We start from the raw sequence: 24,077 nt of genomic DNA, 5'->3' as shown, positions 1-24,077 counted from the left end.
CTGTTTCTCTGGTGAGCCATAGAGCTGAGCATATAGGGGAAGGACCTCCTTCACCAGGGCATCCACATCCTCTGGAGTGAAGACACAGGCACTCACCCCTGCAGTGCCTGCCATGGTTGCTCCCAGAGGTGGCAAGCAGCAGCTAAATGGGAGGTGTTGATATAAGCTGTGCCAGGAAGCAAGTGAACTATTTTTCCAACCTCTGCCTGTATTTACGCCACGTACACAGTCATCAGCGTAGGCACACACAGCCATTGGACCATGACCAACACTACCCCCAACTTTAGCCTATGGATGTGTCCATCGTGCATGAACCTGCCCACCACGTGGTCGACTTCCACCAGTGGCGTACGTTCAACATGTCCTATTAGCGAGGTCAGGCATCCGGCATGTTAGCGGTTGGGTAAGTGCGCCACTACAAATGAGGGTAAACATGTTTACATTTGAAATGATCTGTTTCCATTTCATTTCCAGTACAAAGCTTCATCTGTGTAGTGCATTACTGTGCACATAGGCAAAATGTGCGCAGCGCACTATACACCGTGGTTGGGTTTATTTCACATGAAATGTTATGCTACCCTCAATATTTTGGCAAATTACAATTTCAGAATTGATGATGTGCACAGTTCTGTTACAGACCTGTGAAGGCCACCATGGGGCTGACAGGTGGATGTTCAAGATTTGAAAAGGATGACTTTTGAGACACGTGGCCAGCTACATCCATTTCCTCAGATGTTAGTATTTAGCCACTGTGAAGGTGGATTTCGATGCTTTTAGTCACATCCCACATGTAATTGGATACATTGATGCATCCATATTGCCTTAGTACCACGACAAGCCAGGGAGCAAGTGTACCATAAAAGGAAGCTCTTCCATTCCATCAACATGCAAGTTGTCTGCTTACTGGATTTTTAAATCCCAAACACCTGTGCCTGGTTCCCAGGATCTGCCCATAATTCCTTTGTACTGCGAAACAGCGCCACACCCCAGCTGATGTCACAACTACTACTGGAGAGGGCCTGACTTGTAGGTAAGTGTGTTCTGTCCTAACTTTCTGTGGGTAATGTCGGGTAATATGATCTGAAATTGTGTAAAATGTTGAACTTCGGTCTATCTTCCGTCTAGGAGACTCAGTGTATCCCAACCAGCCATGTTTGTTGGCACTGCTGAGGAATCCTACAATGCCAGGGGAAGTCTGCTTCAATGAGGCCCATGGAAGAACATGGCAGCCAGTGGAGCGGGCTTTTGGGCTCCTGAAAGCCAGATTCAGAAGTCTGGACAAGACTGGGGGAGCCCTACTCTACTCACCCGGGAAGGTTTGTAAGATCACCATGGCCTGCTGCATACTCCACAACAATGCCCTGTGACGAAACATACCTTACCTCGCAGAGGATGCAGGCCATGAAGAGTCTCTGGGTAAGGACCCTGAAATACCACATAGAGATGATGATAGTGGTGAAGAGGAAGCAGCTGACTTGCATGAAGATCTCATCTGAAACTACTTCTGCTGAGTGTAAGTATGGTTTGAGATGTGATGACTTTGACAATTCTTGCAACTCCTGTAGTGATGTTATGAGGATGATGTTAATGCTACATACTAGGAATATATAGGTCTGCAAATATCTGGGGGAAGGTGTTTGTTTTGCAAGTTTAGCTTTGTTCAGCTGTAAATGTTGTCTTGAACTGTGTTCTCTAGAAGTTCACTATTTAATGTGTGTCATATGTTTGTTCTCTTAGCTAATCTCTTTGTGCTGGTCCGTTTTAGGTACCTTTACTATGTCATCTTCATTTGGACATTTTAGAGTTGTGACATTAGCATGCATATGATGCTGTTCCGATGTACAAAGTGAACATGGGTTGGTCCTGGGAATGTCTGTCACAGAGTTTGGGTGAACAAAGCCAGTACCAAGACAGCTTACACAGTGATCGTATGGGAGATACCTGGCTTCCATTGGACTTATTTCTTGTGGTTTGTTGGTCCTAATGCAGTATATGTGCCATCATATGCTGCAAAACAATGTTGTGCTGTGCACAGTTCATGTTATCCTACCTCCACATTGGCTAATTCCTCATTGTGTATGAACTGTATGTAGCTGTTCATGTGTCTCCTCATTGTAGGCCAAAGTGCGCACCACTGACATCTGATTGTGACATTCCACAAGGTGCGAGTAACACTTGATTGAAATGACCCTGTGGGCAGAAACTGTTGTACTGACATGTTTATTTGATATAAGATTCCTTTTGTGAGGTTGACAATATGGCTCCAGCTGATGATGTAAACCAAAAATTATTGTTGCCTATTGTGTAGGATTTTGTCAGATGTATCCTCTCCTTCCAATTTGTGAAAGTATGCAACTAATTATGTGATCACTGACACAGAATAGCTGAGTCATGTCTTATTTGCTATGCTTTTGACATCATGTCAGCCTATGATTTGAACAATGGAATCGAATCAAATCTATTTTATTGTATCAATTAACAAAAATTGTTGCAAAAGTGTCCTATAAAATATCCACAAAAATTGCTTGCTACAGTAGTCATCATTAACTGCTACAAAATTAGATGCACTACATCCTGTAAAACAAATCCTAAAAATACAGATCATAATTATTAAAAACATTAAAACCCATGTGTCAATGAAGAATTCTATAAGCCAAAAAACAAAAAGGGTTCTAAGAATTACTAAACCAATTTCCTTTTGAGAATAGTAATTGGAGATGGCTTAACTGTGAAGAATTTTATTCCAGTATTCATTTAAAAAGTATATTTTTGTTGTTGTTTGTGGTGGTACGTCTGATGAATGAATGGAGTTTTGAATGGTTCTTTTCTTCTTGAATTGTATATTGTAATTGTTTTTCTGTCCATGTAAATATGAATGTTTTTTTGTGTACATAAGGTCTTAAAAATGTGAACTTGGCAAACTTAGATACCAAAGTAGAAAATTTATAAATGAAATAAAATAAAAAACAAATAAAGAAGTGTTAATACACACAAAAAATGGTGTTTTAGGTCATATGTTCTGAAGTAATTGTTCAGGCTAAGCAAATAGCGGCACGTGCATTCTTTTGTTCATTATAGCTTGTGGCAAGCTGTGCCGTTGGGAGCCCAGACCCAGTGGTGATTCTTTAGTTGTATTTGTAGGTGGCTACCTGTGTGGTCCTATTTCCCAGTTAAACAGCTGAGTTAGGATTGGTGGTTGTTCTCACACCGTTGTTCATAGAAAGAATTCAGGTTCTGCGTCCGTGACTTCACAGCGTGTATGGTGACCTTATGGTAAGATTGAAGTGAAGTTTGTATGAGTATGTCTGAAAACGAAACTTTTGCATATAGCGAGGAACACATAAAAAACTTGCTGGCTGCCCCTCTAGTATTTACCTCTGCTTCTTTGAGCACTTCTGCTCAGAATCAGAATGAAATTGACAAATTAACAAGGCTAAAGAGAAAACAAATACGCACCGATTTACATGGGCACTTCTTGCTCCAACATCTAAGAGGTGGAACAATCCCAAGTGGATTACAGATAAAAAATGTCCCAGTGATTTTCACGGAAGACCCGCTATATAAGAAAGGATATAGCTATATAGAGACGAAGTGCAGTCGTGACCTTATGGTACTAACAATCGAAACAGCCCAGAGACTTTCTAAATCACAGTTGGAAGAAATTGAGGCATTAGAACAAACAATCTCTACAAATCAACTGATTTCTGACGCAAAGGGCTTATTGGAAAAAGTTCAAAAGGAGATCGTAGAATTCAAAGATTATACAATTAACCAAAAAACAGCTCAATTCGAGAAGGACAAAAAGAATTTCAGTCTAGATAAAGTTTACCCCTACCTTCAATCAGATTTTTATACTAGACCGAAGGCAAGGAAACACCTACAAGAATATCAGGGTAGATCAACGCACAACTTCACTACCTTTTCCGATACTTCACCATCAGGCAGTAGTATTGAAGGCGACAACCCAACACCTCGGAGATATAACAACAGACGAGGAGGTTTCCAACAGCAAAACCAAGGACAGCAACATCAAGGGATTTTTTTAGGCAGAGGCCAAACGAAACCCCGTGGAAAAACAAGATTCAACCAGCCATGGGAGATGTCGACAAGACGTCAGAATTACAAGAATTGATCCCCTCCCCAATATTCAATCTGTCCAATAAAATTCTAACAACTGAAGAAGAAAAAGTACTAAGAAAAGGGCTCACATTTGTTCAAACTAAACAGACTGACTTTGTCAAACTAAAGACAGAAGTAATCGAATTTTGCCGTAAAGTAAGGTTAAAAGCATTTTTTTCGATAAATATGTATCATACTCCCAATGAAACAACAGGATTACGCAATAAATCAACCTTTTGCCCTCCCACTAGCAAGATACCAAAAGAAGTAACAACATTTGAAAGAACTATATTATCTGCAGTGACCAATATGGAATCAAAAAGGAAATGGATTAAATATAATATGTCTACAGCGGAATCAAAGGCACTAAATAATTTGAAAAAGGATACTTCGGTCATCATAAAACAGGCCAACAAAGGCGGCTCTATTGTAGTTTGGGACAAGGAACTCTACATCAGTGAGGTAAAAAGACAACTTAACGATAGTACTTGCTACCGGAAAATAAATAAGGATCCTACATCTGACCTAAAAAACGAACTACATAAAATCATTGACGAAGGCTTCGACCAGGGCTTCTTAGGAAAAAAGGAGACAGAATATCTCAAAATTCAACATCCCAGGACACCCCTATTTTATGTGCTACCAAAAGTACACAAAAATGAAAAGACTCCACCAGGGTGCCCCATAGTGTCCGGTTGCGAATCTTTATTGGAACCGATCTCTAAATTTGTTGATTCTTTCCTAAAACCTTTTTTACCTTTTGTTAGATCATTTGTGTAAGACACGACCGATTTCATTAACAAATTGACTGAGATCGAATTTGCGAAAAATGAACATTTGATGGTGACAGTGGACATCATGTCACTTTATACAAACATTCCACAGGATGAAGCGATGTATGTTTTGGAGAATTTTTTGGAAGAAAGAGAAAGGCCCCACAAAATACCAGCAGGCTTTATTTTAAGACTGGCGGAGTTCGCTTTAAAAAAGAATTATTTTAATTTCAACTGAGAATTATTTTTACCAAATAGGCGGGGTGGCCATGGGATGTGTATTTGCCCCAGAACTGGCTGTGTTATTCATGGCTAAATATGAGGAGACTTTCGTCTATCAGAACAATCCCTTTTTGCAGTGGATAAAACACTGGTATCGTTATATTGACGATATTTTCTTTGTTTGGACAGGCACAGAAGAAGACCTTAAAAGATTCTATGATTGGATCAATAATAGGGTGCCATCAATCAAATTCAGCCTGGACCACTCAAAAGACAAAATGCCATTCTTGGACGTGGAGGTTTACCCCTCAGAAGGAGGATTAGTAACTACACTTTGTAAGAAGCCAACGGACAGAAAGAAGTCACTCCATTTCAAAAGTAATCACCCGCGGAGTCTCAAAGACAATCTCCCGTATGGGCAATATTTAAGAATTAGACGAAATTGCCAATACAAAGAAGAATACCTCAGACACGCAGAGATTTTAACAACTAATCTACTACAACGTGGCTACCCAAAAAAGCTCCTAAAAAAATCACAAAAAAGAGCATGGCGGACACCACGCGAAAAACATTGATAGGATGGTCTTTGTTTCGACATTTTGTCTGAATTCTAATTCTTTGAAAAAAGTAGTGAAACAAAACTGGCATCTATTGAAAAATGTAGATAAAGTCTTTTCAAATGAACCACTGTTCGCATTTAAGAAGAGCAGCAGTATTGCCAATCAGTTAGTGAGAGCAGCTCTCCCCAAAAAAGAAAACAATACAGATCTCCGCACTATGTTAAGACTACCGCCTATTCAAGGCCATCGCAGATGTGGAACATGCTCATGTTGTGACTCAACATAGGAGGGAATGCTATTCACACACAAAGAGATCAGTTGGAAACATGAGATGTTTACAAATTGTAAATCTCGATTTGTTGTATATGGAATCATATGTCCATGTAATCTTTTGTATATTGGAAAAACAAGCCAAGAAGTGCGTGTACGGATACAGCTACACAAGTCCAGAATAAAAAACAACATACTGACAGCCCCCCTCGTCAATCATTGGTGAGAACTAAACCATAAAGATACCGACCTCAGATGGACAGTGGTGTCAAAAGTTGAAAATGATGATTGAGGTGGCAATTTGGATTAAAACTCTCTAAACGCGAGGCATTGCTAATCGTGAAATTTAATACTGCTCTGGATGGACTCAATGAACTCTCTGAAATGTTCAAACTATAGATCAATTAAAAATGAACATCCATCTGATTTTTCACAGCCGATTGAATGTTTTATCATTATATGACAAACAGCGTTAAGCCGATGGAATTAGTATCACAACCCCGACGTTAACACAATCTTTTTGGAACAATAAAGTTTTTTTTAAAACCTTTTCCGACATGCACCATGTGACCCTGATCGGCATATAATGAAGTGTGTCCTTGGACTACAATTCCCATGTTCTCCAGAGAACCCGGAAATTCATACGACCGCGGTGATTCGATTGAGATACATTGAAGGCTCCACACTCCGTCAATCAAAGGTACGCAATCTTCAACTACATGGACTCTGTCCTCCAATGTGATGTCAAGCGAATTCCAACTGTACAAACAGAATATATTTTTAATGATTGCTCCTAGGCAGAGGCATTAAAAATCAGGACACAGACTTTAAACTCCAAAGGGCAATCCGTTGGAACTACGACTGCCGTGACCCTGGGCGGACCCGGAAATCAGCGCGACCGCGGGGATACAAACTGCATGTACCGTGCCCCGTCCATCTAAGGTACAAACTTGCTTATTCATGGGCCAGGTCCAGCCACATAGACTACGAGCGGGTGGTTAGAACATGCTGAATTAGTAAATAAAACACTTTCTTTATTGATCGATTTCAGGCATAGGCTGCAGAACCCCAGATACAGTCACCTGAGCCTCCTCCGCCAGGTAAGATGCTTTTTAAATGCCAGCCTCCACCTATTCACTAAGCCCGAAAACACCGATTCTCATATTTTCCCCTTTTCCTTTTCGGCTCCTGCCAAAGTGTGCAGAGAGAGGTTACAAGATCGTCTTACATGCAACACGGACTAATAAACAAAAAGTAAGTTTTGAGCATGTATGTGTGTGGTTAAAATGGTTAATTAGACACCACGAGGCAGAGCTTGTCATGTTATGATTTCTCTCTACAGACAACCTTGTACACGTCGGGAGCTTGTGTTCAGATTACCAACAGTCTACACTTAGAGGTAAGGTGGTTTGGAATATTGGAGTAGGCAGCACTCTATAAAAGAACACTATACCTAAAAGAAAGTTTCCTCTCTTTCTTTTTTCACAGACAATGGTCCTGATGAAAACTCCATAATAATATGAGTTTGAAACGCGTAGACCAATCTATAAGCCAAAAAACAAAAAGGGTTCTAAGAATTACTAAACCAATTTCATTTTGAGAATAGTAATTGGAGATGGATTAACTGTGAAGAATTGTATTCCAGTATTCATTTAAAAAGTATATTTTTGTTGTTGTTTGTGGTGGTACGTCTGATGAATGAATGGAGTTTTGAATGGTTCATTTTTTCTTGAATTGTATATTGTAATTGTTTTTCTGTCCATGTAAACATGATTTTCTTTTGTGTACATAAGGTCTTAAAAATGTGAACTTGGCAAACTTAGATACCAAAGTAGGAAATGTATAAATGAAATAACATAAAAAACAAATAAAGAAGTGTTAATACACACAAAACATGGTGTTTTAGGTCATATGTTTTGAAGTAATTGTTCAGGCTAAGCAAATAGTGGCACGTGCATTCTTTTGTTCATTATAGCTTGTGGCAAGCTGTGCCGTTGGGAGCCCAGACCCAGTGGTGATTCTTTAATGAAGAATTCAAGGCATTCAAAAGACCTATTTTGGAAGAGAGATTCCGATAAAGTGCAAAATAGATACAGCTTGTCACAGCATACAAATCAACGTCTGGGCATGCCCAAAGTGCAGTCTTGAAATTCTGAAGTGCAAGGTGTAGTACTTAAACATTCTTTACCTTTATGTGCAAATTTGGCGAACCTAGCCAATTCCATTGGTGTCTCTAGGCTAAACAAGAGTTTCATGGCATCCTTGCAATTACTTGTCCCATATTTTAAAAAGAATGGCCTTAGTAAAGTGCGGCGTGTGTGTATTAGGCAATGCCACATGCAGACCAAATGGACCATGGATTTGTCATGCTGATGGCATAGTCTGCAGATGGTAATCGCCTCTAGGAATTTTCAGCGCCTGCTGATATCTTTAATCGGCAATGCCATAAGCCTCACTGTTAAGATAAGCTTTAAAATGATCTTGTTTAATGCAGCGTCGAGGTATGGTTGCCACAACCGATCTTCACAAGATGTTCACTTGTATGTATGTGTTGTTGTGACATGGTAGTGATCCTGAGTTGGACATTGTTTACATACAACATATCCGAGCTTTCAGAAGTCCCTAGATTTGACATTACAAAGTTAACATGATTGTACATTTACATCGTTATATGTGAGAATTACAACAGGAAACAATGATTTGGTGACATGTTTTTAATGAAGCAAACAATAATATGATCAAGAAATCAAATCAATAAATTTGGAGATTCAGATTGTGCTTTCCTTCTGATTCTCCACATATGGCCTAGAAATGCAGCAAATAAAGGTCTTGCATCAGTTCCTAAAATGCACAATGCCATGCTATGATCTCTAATTCCCAGCTGTTTGCATATAGGAGTAAGCCATCTACTTCTAGGGATTGAGTATGCTAGACATCCAAAGAAGTCATGGCCTACAGTTTCTAATGAGGCAGGACAGCAGGGACAACCTTTTTTGCTAGGAGCACTGCATAACCATGAGCTAGTAACGCATTTAGAGGGATTGTGAAATTTATAAATTGGATGTAAAACTTCCTATCTGCAAGCACTTGTATAAGATCAAGAAAACCTTCCAAGGATCGCAACGATTTAAAATCTAGGAATTCCCCTGTTAATCTTCCTAGTTTGCTATTTCTTGACTCGCTCTCAAATACCCAGTCCCAACACATAGATTTGAACTGTTTTTTGTGGGGAGGTCCAAACACCTGTAACAGTCCTTTTAGCATAATGTTCTTAAGTAGGATATTGATGTTGCTTATCCAGCCTATATTCTTCGATGTGTCTAAGGTGTAAACATCTTCCAAGGCTGAAGCATACAGGGACAATTCGGGGGTCGATATCAGTCTCTGCCAGAAAAGGAGGGGACATAATTCGACTAAGTCTTTTATTGATTTGACCCCCTTATCTAATTTGAGGGGGGAGTGGAGTGCTAAGTGGAAGAGACACTGAATTCCTAAGATACCTATGTTCAGTTGCGGTGAGGACGTCCATTTTCTCAAAGCCCCAGAGCTCAGCCCGATAAAGGGCACTACTTCCTGCCTTGCTTTTATAGATTTCTAGTGCTGGGGCAACCAGTTTAGTATATGAACAAGAGTATTCCTTTCACAAGTCTCCAACTATCTGCTTAAATTTTAAATTAGTCTTGATGAAATATTGCTTCAAAATCATACCTTTGGCCAATTTTATGCCCAATTATTCAAAGCTGCATACCCGTTCTAAGCAACTGGTATTTAAAATTAGGCATCCTTTAAAAGATTTATGTGGATTTACAATCATAAGTTTTGTTTTAGTGGTGTTTATTTGGAGACCCCTCTGATCGCAGAAAGCCTTAAATTGATTTAGTAGTGTCTGGAGCCCCTTGGAAGTTTTAGATACAAGGAGGTCTGCAAAGACAAGTGTAGAGAACTTCATACTCCCTAGTGAAGGAGCATCAGCTGGGGTCCAAGCTAGGAAGTCCACAAGTTGATTGATGTAAAGGGAAAACAGCCTGGGGGCCAGTTCACAGCCTTGCCGGACTCCCTCATGGACAATAAGGGGGTTGGTGACTTGGCCCTGCTTACCCCATTACACCCTGGCATAGTTGTCATCGTGAAGGTAAACAACCAATGACAGGATCTCCAAAGGCATCCCCATGAATGAATTTAAAAACCTGGTTAAATGTTCCAGTTTTTTGTCGGAATCCGGCTTGGAGTTGTGACAGTATGTTTTCCTCTGCCATCCAGTCCTGGATTCTCACTAAAAGGGTGCGGCTGAATAACTTCTGTATACAGTCTATGAGACTGAAAGGTCTATAGTTAGTTAGATTGTTTTGATCCCCTTTTTAGGTCTCGCCTACGCAGCGCGCATGCACGGCATAGGAGAGAGACCTACTGCCATCAGCACAGCTTTGGGGGCAAAAACGTGCACATGTTGCATTGCTTGCACTGGCAAAGCATGCATGTCTGGCAATTTCCCTGCGGGAGCGTGCAGCACCATATGGTGGAACCATATGGTCGCTAGCTCCCACAAGGGAATCGAGCAGGCCCCCTTCCCTGCTGCCGCGCGAGGCGCGCGCTTGTCTCACATGTAACATACAGTGCAATGTGATTAACAATACACGTATAGGTAGCTTTTGAAATGTTTCTAAATACTCGTAATCTTGAAACCGGAGCTTTAGCAGGTACAATGGATTCTATTAAGGTTTCTATTTCCTCATTGGTAAAAATAACCCTTGCTAGGTTTGGAGGTAGATCTAAAATAGGCATCTCTTTAGTATAGTTAGTGATAGTAGAGTAAAGGGCACCAAAGTGATCCTGTCAGTCCCTGCCTGTGATATTATTGGTTAGTACAGATTGAATTCCCAGATTACCCCTCCCTACAAGAAGCCAAAATTTACTGAGGTCTTTCTGGGAACATGCCTCCCCAACTTACTTCCACTTTTCTTCATCCCAATTCCGAGTGGCCTTCATTATAGCTAGTTTGTACAATCTCCGTAGATCTTGCACCAGGGATACATTTTTGGTTTTAATAGCTCTAACCAGTTGGTTCTTTTATTCATCTACACACTTTTGAGAACCATGAGTTCAACCTAGTTGATTCCCCATCACTGCGATTTGTACGCTTGGAATTAACAATAAATTGTGCTGTTTGTTTATCAAAGAATTTTGCATGTTCCCCCTCTAGCATTTTCCACATTTCTCATAGCTTCTTATAACACATTCGAATGGTTATACCCATAACAGCCATTAATCTCAACTTGATCTATCCGATTGTGCATGAATCCAAATTATATATTGCATTTTCATATATCACGAAAAGCAGCATTATTTCTGCATGGCAGTCCAAATGTGCTTTGTGTGCCATCACAAACACCAGCCCTCAGTAGGAACAATATTAAATTGCTTTTTTGATCTTCCTGAGAGGGATAATTGGACTACTATGCAGAAACAATGATGCCGTTCGTGATACACAAAGGTGCAATATAGTTTTTAGAATCATGTACCGTCAGAGAAATCAAGAATGGAGAACTAGCTTTTACGAGTATCACCCTCTGAACGTATTATAAGAAGGAATTCCCCAACCTGAAAATTAACCCAGAGGTTGGATCTAATATCTTAAAGAAGTTGATTTGAAAAGTACACTGATAAAAAGGAAATTACTGATGATACAGATTCTTATGAAGCCACAAAAATGTGGTATCAGAGCCAGGAAACACGTTTTGGTTGTACTCTATGAGAATCAACTTTACAGTGGAATGGTGATCATTCTACAATAATGATGAAGGAAATACGTGATTTGTGCTGAGTAAATTAATGACAATATACAAAGGATTATTACCACAAGGTCAATCTTGCTATAGGAAGCTGATTTTATGAATTGACCCTTTGAGAAGTGTTTTTGAAATAGGTTTTAATGTATAATTTTAATTACATTTTGAATAAAAAGATTCAATAGAACCTAATTTTAAATAGTTATAGTTAATGTTTGCAGCATACTCATGAAATCTATTATTCAGTTAATTGCATGTCAGAAATGTTACTGATAGAGTGGGTGTGAAAAGTGCATAGCCTTCATTTTCAGCTAACCCTACAATGAACACAAATGTTGTGTCATGTCACTTTTGCCACGCCTGACTTATGATGAATTGATGATCATGCTCTACACATTTTAAATGTCTTACCTTTTAGTTCCCCACTTTCTTATCAGCACTGGTACAGCTTTTCTGGTGACTGTCGCTCTTTCCAAATGTCAATAAAAAGAATAGAATGAGTCACTGTTACCATCACTTTCTTACAATGGAAGGGACAGGCCGCTTGATGACAAGTGTATTCCATATAAAATATTGTTGTTCAAAGGCAAAAAAAAAACATCTTCAATCACAAAACGAAATGTATTTATTGGTGATAGCACAAGCTTTCTTTGTATGCTATTCTTTGAGCCCAAGCCACTCAAACTGAGTTTTCAGCTGTTTTTGTGAGCCCCTATTTCTGTAATTAACGTGCAGTTCAAAGTTGTTTGTCATCATGAGAATTTGAGTTCGCTGGAGATGGTTTATAAATTCAAAGTTGTTCTGAACAGTGAGCTACAAAAGGTGTCCTGCCTGGGGCCAAATATTTCTTATGAAGGCACTGCTTTGCGTAGAAATGTGTAAAAGTTACCTTTTAGATTTCAATCCCCTCAATCCCATTTCATAGATATCACTATCAGCAGGTGATAAATGTGTCGAATTCACAAAATGGATATCAAAATGGATCCCAAAATGGAACTTGTTTGAATAATTTTACGTTTTATACAATACTAGCAGCCCGTCCCGACGTTGTCCGGGAGCAAAAGGCTCGGGAGCAATCAGGCTTCAGGGCCCCTGCCCACCCCGACGTTGTCCGTGGGTCCCCCGGAGCGCACCCGCGGCTGCTTCACCTACCTTAGCCGCCGCTCCTCCCCGCGCTCCTGAGTTCACCGCTCTGCCGCTCCTCGCCGCTCCTCACCGCTCCTCCCCACCTGTCCGTTGCTCCTCACCGCTCCTCCCCGCCTGTCCGCCGCTCCTCACCGCTCCTCCCCGCCTGTCCACCGCTCCTCACCGCTCCTCCCCGCCTGTCCACCGCTCCTCCCCGCGCTCATGTCCGCCGCTCCTCCTCGCGCTCCTGTACGCCGCTCCTCCCCGCACTCCTGATGTCAGCACGCACGTCGCGGCCGGCGCTACTTCCAAGGGACTACTTTTTTTTTTATCGTGAATTTTTTAAACAACGTATATATTTTTTTTTATATAGCCTATGTCCATCTGCTTGCCCTGACGTTTTCAAAGATGTATTGGGTGTTTGGATTGGTGGTGTAGTTTTCGAGTTTACCTGGCTCAAAGGACACAGTTCTCTCTTTATAATAGTAGTATAGATGTTTAAAATGTAAAATTTGTCAATCCTTCTTGAGTTGGCCCTTAGGATGACTGCGCTCCTTTGCTAGGCATAATGGCTCTAGGCTCTTTGTTGCCCATGTTGTCAGTCCCCTCCAACCTCCGAAGTTCAGGTCTAGTTGACCCCCTGGTAAGTGGCATCTGCACAAGCGTAGAAGCTACCTGTGGAGACATTTGATTTAACACTTGTGAAGTGAGCTCACAATGGTGTATCTGCCTGAGGGAAAGCAGGGTACATTGACCCAAGTGAGTGAGGATTGGATTTTCAAGTGATGCCTCCTCACTCAATCATGCAAGTTGAGATGATGTGAATTTACATAACTACTGTTTGTCACTTCTTTGATCTGATAGGGAGAAAGCAGAATCTTGGACAAATATGAACCCAAAATGTTTGATGTTAGTAGGAGACATTTCATTGCCAGAAAGACCCAATATTTGCAGACATGTGAAGCACAACCTGTGAGTTGATGTACTTGTGTATCTCACCCCATGATTGTAAATCAACTTCGTCCACCAAGCCCGCTTTATTAATAAGGCTTTTAACAATGCAGATTTTACATACGTCTGTTACGAGGGGATGGTGCTAGGCGTCAAGTATGCCAGCGCAGAGATTTTTGGGATATAATGTAGGCTATAAAACTGGTTTATCGACTTTAGTCTGGCTGTGGCCCTGCTAATCAAGACCACAGCCTAGCTGTTCTCTCTCTAAATTGATTACCTGTACCTTAGGTACACTCCAGATTGGTTACTCGGTTACCCTTATGAGTCCTTAGTATATTGTACCTTAGGTACCAAGGGCATAGGTACCCCAGAGGCCTACCAGAGGCTGTAGCATGTATTATGCCACCCCTAGGAAGCCTTCCAAAATGGCACCACAGTTCTGCTACTGCAGCCTGGGTAAGGTGGACTTGTACCCCTTACTTAGATATAGTATCCCTATACCTACCTATACATATAGACACATATAAACCTATAAGTCAATCCTATGGCAGGCCTTGACAATCCTGAAGGCAGAATGCTTGGTTTTGTGTGAGAGGGTGCCCAAGAATGATATTTCCGAGTTATCACCTACTTCGGTCCTTAACCTAGCCATCTCCTCGGGCCATTATCCGGCAGCCTGGAAGGCTGCTGTGATTAGGCCCATTCTTAAGAAACCCTTTTTAGACCCACAAAATCTTAAAAACGTTCGCCCTATTTCTTTGCTGCCTCTCCCTGCAAAGATTCTCGAATCCCACATGAACTCACACTTGAGTGCGCACTTGAGGGACCATAACATCTTTGATGGTTCCCAACATGGTTTTAGGCAGGCTCATAGCATGGAGACGGCTCTTACCATGGTGCTGGACAATATAAGAGTACAGGTGGATGCAGGTTTTACCACTCTCCTCATCCTACTTGATCTTACGGCGGCATTCGACACCCTTTCCCCTTTAAGGCTGGTGGAGCGTCTCAGCGAGATAGGGGTGGGTGGACGGGCCCTGGACCTTCTTGCTTCCTTTCTTACCAAACGGTCGCAAACCGTTAGATTGGGAGACTTTTACTCAGAGTCCCGCCCCCTGGTCTGCGGAGTGCCTCAGGGCTCGTCTCCGAGTCCAACCCTTTTTAATATCTATGTGGCCCCGCTGGCCAGGGTGGTGCAATCCTTTGGACTTGAGGTGTTGTCCTATGCGGACGACACACAGATCATGGTATTTATCACCCAAAATCCCAGTGATGCAGCGCTCAATTTTAAGAACTGTATGGCCGCTGTTTCTACTTGGATGGTTTCATATTATTTGAAACCTGACGGTGAGAAGACGGAGATTCTGATCTTTGGGGACAGGTCAGAAATTTGGTCCAGTAACTGGTGGCCCATCTCCCTGGGTCTCAGCCCCACTCCTGTCTCTCAGGGGAAAAATCTAGGAGTGATGCTTGACACTGGCCTTTCCATGCTTCGCCAGGTTTCTAGAACAGTGCCACCTGTTTTGGCCTTATTCAGGTGATCAGAAAGATCTCCCAGTTTCTGTTTGTTAAAGCCCAGAAAAAGGTAGTGGTGGCTCTAATTTTAGCCAGACTGGATTATTGTAATGCCCTTTATCAGGGTATAGATAAGGGCCAGTTACGTCGCCTACAGCTGGTACAAAATGCCACGGCTAGGCTTGTACTGGATCTTCCCAAGCGCTATTCGGCTTCTTCCGCTCTCAGTTCACTGCATTGGCTTCCAGTGGACCGTAGAGTTTTGTTTAAGACTCTTTGCCTTACCCATAATGCTTTTTATGGACAGGGTCCTATGGGTATAAAGAAGATCTTCCACAGGTACGTCCCCGTTAGGAACCTTAGGTCAGCCAATAAAAACCTGTTGGTGGTCCCCAGATTTAAAAAGACTAAATGGGGGGGAAGATCCTTTTTTCTTCTGGCGGCCAGGGCGTGGAACACTCTTCTGGTCTCCCTTTTGGCCCAGCAATCTCATTCCTTTTTTTTGTAAGTCCTTAAAGACCTGGATGTTCTCTGTGAAGTAAATCCTAGTATTTATGCTGTCTGTGCCTGTTGGCCCGCCTGTACTATAGCGCCTTGATGCCCTTGGGCTTAGTTCGAGCTTTATAAATCTTCTTTTATTCATTAATTCATTCATTCAGGACATCAAGGTCAGAACAAGACTTGGGACAGAATTGTCCCTCACTTTTACTGGCCCCACATGTCTGAAGACACCAAGGAGTTTTGGCACTATAAAGGCCCCCCTGATACCACTACCTGTGGTGGGGGTTCGATTTGAAAGAGTGGGGATTGACATTGTTGGACCAATGGATCATCAGACAGCATCTGGGCACAGGTTTATCCTAGTGGTAGCGGATCATGCCACTAGGTACTTAGAAGCAATTCCCCTTAGGACCACTACAGCACCTGTTGTGGCAAGAGCCCTCTTGAGAGTGTTCTCAAGAGTGGAGTTTCCTAAGGAGGTAGCATCTGACAGAGGTGAAATCTTTATGTCTAGCTACTTGACTGCAATGTGGAAGAAACAGATGAAGGGTGAAACCCCCAAACTTTTGAGGTGGTCCATTTCCCTACAGGGGATGGACTATACAGTGGAACATAGACCTGGGAGTAGCCATGCCAATGCAGATGGACTCTCCAGATATTTCCACTTAGAACATGAAGACTCAACTGGTCAAGGCTAGTTGAATCTCCCTGCATTTGGGGGGTGGAGGGTGGGGGGGGTTGTGTAGGAGAGTAGGATCTGCTTCCTATGGTTACCCCCACTTTTTGCTGTGTTTCACCTGTTTATCGACTTTAATCAGGCAGTGGTCCTGCTAATCAGGACCACAACCTAGATTTTCTCTCTATAAATTGATTACCTGTACCTTAGGTACACTCTAGATTGGTTACTGGGTTACCCTTGTGAGTCCCTAGTATATGGTACCATAGGTACCAAGGGCATAGGTACGCCAGAGGCCTATCAGGGGCTGAAGCATGTATTATGCCACCCCTAAGAAGCCTTCCAAAATGTCACCACAGATCTGCTACTGCAGCCTGGGTAAGGTGGTACGTGTACCCCTTACCTAGATATAGTATATCTAAATCTACCTATATATATAGACACATATAAACCTATAAGTCACTCCTATGGCAGGCCTTGACAATTCTGAAGGCAGAGTGCTTGGTTTTGTGTGAGAGGGTGCCCAAGCATGAGCTGAGCCCCTCTGCAACTTTCGGAATCCCTTCCTTATAGCTGTTCTATAATACAGCCATACCATATACTCTTAAGTGCATTATAACCTCACAGTAAATGATAACTAAGGAATAGCTGCATCAAACCATGTTGTTTTTGGTTTTAAACACTTTGGAATCCTACCCCCCCCCTGCCAGTTCTGGCGGCGGGGGTAGAATTCCACCCTTCTAGATGGAGAAGACATGTACACACCTACTTATCCGGTAAATGTTTAAAAGAGCCCCAGCATTACAAAATGGATGCTGCTGCCACAGACACAAGTCCCCAGACAGGCTTTAGTGTATTGAAGCAGGGTGGGTTGAATTCAGTGAATGCTTTCCAGACAGTGCCTGGGGCACACAAGGTGTCCCTGTGCATTTCCCAGTTCAAACCGGTTGCTCCTAAGTGTATTTGAACTCTAAACTTGTAACTTTAACTTTCTCTATAGAAGTCAATGGTGGTTCGCGGCTGTATTTAGACACTGCATGCGTCCCCCGTGGGTCTCCTGCGTCCCTACCTTGGGTTGTTCCGGGTTGCCCCAGTGGTTCTACAGGCCCTAGGCCTTGTCTCTATGCTTAGAGCGGTACTTATACCACTTTCTTAGTATATGGTTTGTGAGGCCCCTAGGGTAGCCTCATAAAGAGACTAGAGGGGTGTGTTCAGAATAAATACATATATTTTATATATATACCTGGTGTGGTTCTCCTTTCGTTTGATCATTCAAGGGTTTATGGACTGGTAAAACAAGCTGCTTTATATTCCTTCAAGACTTATCCTGAAGGCTGCTCTCCACAGCTACCACTAGGTTAGCTTTCTATAAAGGTTGTCTAAACCTACCAACAATAAGGGTCGTTTGGACTGGTGCAAGGTGCCCACTAGAATAGTGAACATCATATGCCGGGCCATCTTCTCACATACATTTACCATTTTTGCCATTGTTCTGTCGTCACATAGAGCTAACTGGAACTTGGATAAATTGTGTTAGCATTTTGGTCACCTAAATTGTGAAAAATCATCTTTTCTGCATGGTGCACATTTTTTGCAGTAACCTACTGTCCACCTGTTTATCAAAACCTATGTTCAGATGGGCCTATTTCCCAAAGCTGGTTATTTTACATGCTGCCAATGTATAAGAGAGTGACTGTAAAACATCTACAGTACATACTGCAAAAAAGTCACATCTAGGTGCTACACCAACAGTGGAACTCACATTACCCAGAGATGGTGGTGTACCTCAAATCTAGCATGGTTGGGAAAGTCATGGCAATGTCCAAGGGTTGATATGTCACTGTATCATTTATCCACAGACCACGCCACAAAGACCGGGCATGAAATCTAGGGCTCATCATAGACGACAAGCTCAAGTCAACGCAGTGTGCACCTCCTGGTTCCACATCCTACACATGCTGCATAAGATCTTCAAATGGTTGCCTCAGAACACCAGAATGACCATCACACAAGCACTCTTCACCAGTAGGCTAGACTGTGGCAACACTCTTTACACCGGAATAGGCGGCGGCAACATTTTAACTTCATCACCATCCTCCAACATGATTGAGCACAAGTATTAAATACATTTAAAAAAATCTAATAAGACAAAGAGCTTAAATAAACAAAGAAACCCATAGGGGAAGAGAAAAATCTTGTGAGGCGCCACAGCAGACTACCTGGCAACTACAATAAAACAGAGGGAAAAACAAAAAATGGCCGGAAAAAACTAAAAAATTCTAAATCAGGTTGATGTGGTTCTAGAGCATGGGTACACACAAACTTTCTCTCGAGGGCCAAATTTACAGTTTGATTTGTGGCCAAGGGCTGCACCGGTGGGAGCGGGGTCAGTGGGGGAGGGGGGTTGGGGCTAGAGCAACAAAACAAACTATGACCATGAGGTTGAACACATGCACCTGCAGCGGAGGCCTTCGTCCACTGAACCACCAGACCCAGCATACACACTACACATATCTTTCTCTCTCTCTCTCTCTCTCTCTCTCTCTCTCTCTCTCTCTCTCTCTCTCTCTCTCTCTCTCACACACTCTCTCTCTCTCTCTCTCTCTCTCTGTCTCCCTCCCTCTTGCTCCCTCCCTCTCTTTATCTCTGCCTCCCTCCCGCGCTCTCTCTCTGTCTCCCTCTGTCTCACTCACTCTGTCTGTCTCTCTCTCCCCCTCCCTCTCTGTCTCTCTCCTTCTCCCTCTCTCTCCCTCTGTCCCCCTCCCTCTCTCTCCATCTGTCTCCCTCTCCCTCTGTCTCCCTCCCTCTGTCTCCCTCCCACTGTCTGTCTACCTCCCTCTGTCACCCTCCTACCTCTGTCTGTCTCCTTCTGTCTGTCTCCTGCTGTCTGCCTCCCTCTGTCTGTTTCCCTCTGTCTGTCTCCCTCTGTCTGTCTCCCTCTGTCTGTATCCCTCTGTCTCCCTCCCTCTGTCTGTCTCCCTCTGTCTGTCGCCCTCTGTCTCTCGCCCTCTGTCTGTGCCCTCTGTCTGTGCCCTCTGTCTGTTGCACTCTGTCTCTCTCTCCCTCTGTCTGTCGCCCTCTGTCTGTCTCCCTCCCTCTGTCTCTCTCTGTCTCCCTCTCTCTCTGTCACCCTCTCTCTCTGTCTCCCACCCTCTGTCTCCCTCTCTCTCTCTGTCTCCCTCTGTCTGTGCCCTCTGTCTGTGCCCTCTGTCTGTCGCCCTCTGTCACTCTCTCCATCTGTCTCTCTCCCTCTGTCTGTCTCCCTCCCTCTGTCTCTCTCTCTCTGTCTCCCTCTCTCTCTTTCTTCCTCTCTCTTTTTCTCCCACCCTCTGTCTCCCTCTCTCTCTCTCTGTCTCCCTCTCTGTCTCCCTCTGTCTCCCTCCCTCTGTCTCCGTCTGTCTGTCGCCCTCTGTCTGTCGCCCTCTGTCTGTCTCTCTCTCCCTCCCTCCGTCTTCCTCCCTCTGTCTCCCTCCCTCTGTCTCCATCTCCCTCCCTCTGTCTCCCTCTCTCTGTCTCCCTCTGTCTTTCTCTCTCTCTCTCTCTCTCTCTCTCTCACTGTCTCCCTCCCTTTCCCTCCCTCTGTCCCCCTCTGTCTCCCTCCCTCCCTCTCTCTCTCTCCCTCTGTCACCCTCCCCGTCTCCCTGTCTCTCTGTCTGTCTTAATCTCTGCCTCTATCTGTTTGTCCCTGTCTATGTCTCTAGCTGTCTGTCCCTGTCACTATCTGTCCCTGTTTCCCTCCCTCTGTCTCCCTTTTTGTCTGTCTCTGCCTGTCTGCCCCTCGCTCCTTGTCCTGACCAGACTTTGTGTGGAGGTAGGTGCTGATGGCAGAGACCGCACGCCGCTTGGGTACCTTACTCAAAGGTGCAGGTCCCAGGGGAGCAGACTGCGGGGCACCTTAGGGATTGTCTTAGAGTCGCTCGTGTAAGGGCAGGACCATTCGGCCTGCTTTTCAACTGACCTCAAGACATAAGGTTGTATTTTAAACATTCACTGTGTAGTACTGAGTACTTGGTCCTGAAGAATTGCAATGAATGCAAGAAACATGTTGACCTGACCAGAGGGTTGTAGATATCTCACTGTGAACCTTATCACAGCACCAATCTCCCCTCCCACCTTTTAACCAAGGGAGTCAACCACACTAATAAAGTTCCCTGTGGATTGCCTAACCTTTTTTAAATCACTCTCACTTCACGACTACACATTCACTTGCCCTCTCACATGCATGCACCATATGGCTGGAACAGAAGATCTCCGATAAAGAGCCCCTTCGCAGGTGCCCGTCAGACAATGCAGCGCCAGTCTGACGAGGAGCAGAACCCATATGATGAAGCATGACACCTAGCTTGCTAGGTGTGTGAGGGTTTTAGTTCCAAAAAGGGAAATTCCCCGCCCTTTTTTCCTTTTCCTTCTCTACGCTACATTCACACCTTCACCTTACTCGGGGAACTTTGTACCCTCCTTGTGTTACTGGTTATTTAGACTTACCACTAAGCTGTTGGTTAGAAACATCTTCGCTTTTCGTGACTGTGCTTATTGGACTATTCAATGAAAGCTAATATAGCCATAATAAAGATAGTTCAGTGGAAAGTTTCACTTGCTTCATCTGTTTTATGCTGAGCAGAACGCAAAACAGCCAGTGCTGTCTGAATGCAATACTTCATTCTTCAGCTTGGATAGTGAGTTATTTGAGGGTATTCAACCGCATTTTGCCCAGGCTATGTGAACTGCATTGGCTATCTCTTAGAGCTAAAATAATCTTCAAACTGTGTTGCAAAATCTGCCTGGAATTCACTGCCAAATGTTAGAATCCAACCTACCCTCCATAATTTCAGGAAACATCTGATTACACATCTATTCTGACATTTTCTTGGTCCGTAGCTGTCATGTCCACTAAGGAGCTAGATAAATAAACACTGGGCTTGGATGGTGGCTCGCTTGGGTCAAATATAAAAGCACATGATGAGCTTTCAAGACTAAAATGCTTTCTCTGCTTGGTGCTTTCAATCTTCTCTTCTACAAAATGTATTTTTGTGGGGTGTCAAATTTGCATAATTTACATTTGGATAATCACATGGAGCCTCATTTATGAGGCTGTGTGTCACTTTTACGCCGCTGGTGCGTCACTTTTTGTGACGCACCAGTGGCGTAAAAAATGTGCCTTGTTGCGCCATATTTACAAAGTGACGCATCTAGGTAGATGCGTCACTTTGTAAACCCCTGCGCCACATTATACCTGCGCCAGGTATAATGTATGCAAGGGAGGTGTATTGACGCAAGGAAGGATCATAGAAGTGACACAGTGAAATCTATGAGATTTTACTGCATCTCTTTTAGGACGCCGTTGCGTCAAAATCTTGTGCCTGCTTCACAGCAGGCGTAAGACTGACGCAGGCCCTTTCACATGGGGCTTGCCACCATGTGAAAGGACGCATTGCTGGAGTTGCGTCACTTTTGTGACACACTCCAGCAATGCGTCACTTTTGCACTTACAGATAAGTCAGAAATACTGAGGTATCTGTAACTCCTTGCGACATGATGCGTCATACATTAAATATGACGCATCAGGAATGTTGCAAGGAGTGCGCACTGAGAAGTGACGCATCGCTGCTTTCACGCAGCAATGCGTCATTTCTCATAAATGAGGCCCATGGAATTTGGGGAAAATTACGCAAAATGAGGCACAATTACCAAACCAAAACCAGCATTTGGCACTATGTTTTAGCACAAATTGCATCCTCGTGTCTATTATTGATGCAGGTGCACATTTCATGCTAAAAAATAGTGCAAAAACCACAGGCGCTCTAAACAATAGCTAGCCTCTTGTCTTCTGGTAGTTTGCATTTTCCAGTGCACTACATATTTACAGCAAACGACTCATAATTACACAACATTTGACAATAGCATAATATTAGGAATTTTAGTAACAAGAGTAACATGACAAGACCAAATTTAGCATTATAGTTCGTCGGAGAATGGGAAACCTTGTTTTCTCTTCCTTTGGGATTTACTTTGTACTGCAAGTGATAACAATCGTTTTCACTTGTTTTCATTCTTTGCCCAGGATAGTGTGAAGAAGCCTTTAAAACCCGCCTGTGAGTTTTTTAGCATAGCCTCAGAAACGTCTCTAGGGCTGCATATATTTGAGCCTCAAACAGAAACAAGGAATCAGCAATCCTCCCTGAACCCCACCAACTGCAATTTGGAACTGGGACCCCACAGAATCCACATGTCCAGTTCTCACTGGCTCTCAGAGACCATTCACTTGGAGGGTTGCTTCAGACAGGGTGGAGGCAGATTCCAACTATAATAAGCTTTGACTCATTTACCTCTGTTTTACTTAGGCTTTACTCAAATTACGTTTTGAAGTTGATAATATCTGCTGGCAAGAACACATTTGCATTAACCGTTAATTTCTTCCCCTTTTAACTTTTCATCCACTTAGTGAGGATATTTGTATAATGTTCAGCCAAACGGTGCATTTACTGCACTCTGTTGTAGGGCCCTGGGCAAACTGTTAATTACTCTACCTTCCATGACAAATTTGAGGAAAAATGCATTGGTATTTACCGCACAGGCACAGGCTCCAACATGTTGTGGACGCGTCCTTGAATCCGTTGCCTCGCGCTAAGGTAATTTCCTGATGATACCTCCTCGGGGACAGGAAAAGCAACATGCATCGGCAAAGCCAACAGGTCTCGCGGGTGGTACATAGTGGTTTTAAAATTCGTATTAGCAATATGTTACATTGCCTATCTTATGTAAGTAAAGACTTTGCATTTTTAAATATCTTTAAACTCTCTTTGCATTAGAGTTATTTTTTTGTGTATTGTAATTGGAAGTGGCTTTACTAAGTATTGGGCAAAGTCAAGAGATCTCGGGGCAGATTTAAGAAGGCCTTGCGCCGCCGGTGCGTCACTTTTTCCTATGTTAAAAATGACGCACCGGCGGCGCAAGGCCTTCATAAATCTGCCCCCTCGATTCTAAAGACTGAACTACTAAGTTATCCAAAGCGTGTATGGTACATGTGAGCTGAGTCACATTTAGATGTCTGAGTACATTTCAGCTTTAGGAGAGTGATTATAATGTGGTCTGATTGAGAGCTCTGGAGCAGAGCTTGAAGGCAGGGGGAGTCTGTGGCACACAGCCGTGTCCAGATTACATGCCCATCCAATTCTAGGCCTCTCTTAAGTGCGCACATAGTGATGGTCACTATGTACCATTGTAATTACCATTTCTTATTATTTACTACAAAATCATTGCTTTTACTCATTAGTATATCAAACTGCTAATAAACACTCACAAAGCCTACAGGTCAAAATTGTTTTAGTCATAAGTTTGTTGCTGTGTGATATGTCTGGATGCAATAGCAGAAAACTTACAAAGAGGCACTTAAGTGCTGGTCAGGCAGCATACGGTGTGAAGGACAGGATTGTACTTCACATGTTTTAAGCAGGGCCTTATTTACTGAAGCAGCTCCACCTTTAGAGAGCTCCTCACATATTTTATCCCTCTTGAAGAATTGAGGTCCACAATAGGCTTTGCATATGTGTCTTGTGGGGGAAAACTACAAATTGTG

Source organism: Lissotriton vulgaris, chromosome 2_1 (assembly GCF_964263255.1).
Source record: "Lissotriton vulgaris chromosome 2_1, aLisVul1.2, whole genome shotgun sequence".
Lineage (NCBI taxonomy): Eukaryota > Metazoa > Chordata > Amphibia > Caudata > Salamandridae > Lissotriton > Lissotriton vulgaris.
This window is presented reverse-complemented; position numbering follows the sequence as displayed.